Here is a 1,295-nt window from a genome sequence, read left to right as displayed (position 1 = left end):
AACATTCACCTACAGCTGCTCACAGTGCCTCAGCTGAACTGCTTCAACAAACAGAAATCCTGAAAGGAGTACAAACCTATCGATAAAATGATGATGTGTTGATAGGGGGTGAAGAGGAAAGTGCAGTACAAGATATATAGAATAAATGAAATGAGGAGGTGATAGAAGCGCCCACTGCCAAATGCCAAGACCCCTCTGAAGAGGTGACACTCCCGGGAATCTGGTGGATTGCAGGTCAGGCTGTAATCCTGCACCAAACCACTACAAAATTGGATGCCACAGACACTCCTGCTACTAGAAAGGAACTTCAAGAGATCGTGAGTACCTCAGGATACCAGAGAAATCACGTTCCTGGATTTTCTGTGACCTTGTGTGCTTTAATGAGGAAAGAAACAGACCTTGATAGTGATAATAAACAGGCTTTGCAAACACTGATAGAAGAGCTGAAAATATATCAGTCACTTGGGCCAGTTCACCCCAGTTATCCCATAATAGCTGAATTGGGTTTTGCTGAAGAGGGGACTTGACTGGGAAAGGGGATTATCATCTCTGACCTGAGCTCTTAAACAAGTAGAAAAAATTAACCAGCGTCAGCCTTACAAGTCCGAGGACCTTTCAACCTGTCAGCCCCAGCAGATGGGATTGCACAGAGACCAGCAGCACACAAAGCTGTGCCTGTGACTCAGGAGTCCTGGATCAAATGGGTATAACTGAGGGGCTGACAAAACCCTCCAAATTATAAATAGCTGTGCCCCCCAGACACACTGGCTCTGCACCAGTCATGTAAACAGAGCCCTGTACTTGATGCTCCTGCAGTTACATCAGACTGAAATTTAAAAGCTGTCTGATTTACTGATGCCTCAGCCAAACACAGAGATGGTAGATGGAAGTACGGAGCAGCTGTTCTTAACATTCAGACAGGAAGGGGAGCAGTAGAAGGAGGAATGGGAAGTGCACAGGTGGGAGAGGTGAAAGCTTTACTGGCAGTAAAAGAGAAGGCAAGGGCAATGTATGTTGATACCCACGCAGTCTGGGCTGGTGCCACAAAGTGGTTGTGTCAGTGGGAAGCTTCAGGCTGGCAAGTGAATGGAAAAGAGGTTTGGAGGAAGGAAGGAAGGAAGGTTGGAAGTGGTTGCTGTCACAGGCTCGGTGCCCACCAATCCACACAAATCGGTAAAAGGATAAAGCCTTGCAGACTTACTGGAACAACCAGCTGGATCAGAGGACAACAATCAAAAAGATAAAAATGGATCTGTTGGAAGATCCTCAGCGCTGGCACCGACTGGGCAAGCAGC

This window comes from Empidonax traillii, unplaced genomic scaffold, assembly GCF_003031625.1.
Source record: "Empidonax traillii isolate 1590-97213 ecotype Southwest subspecies unplaced genomic scaffold, ASM303162v1 scaffold2534:size70782, whole genome shotgun sequence".
Taxonomy (NCBI): domain Eukaryota; kingdom Metazoa; phylum Chordata; class Aves; order Passeriformes; family Tyrannidae; genus Empidonax; species Empidonax traillii.
Note: the sequence above shows the minus strand (reverse complement) of the source record.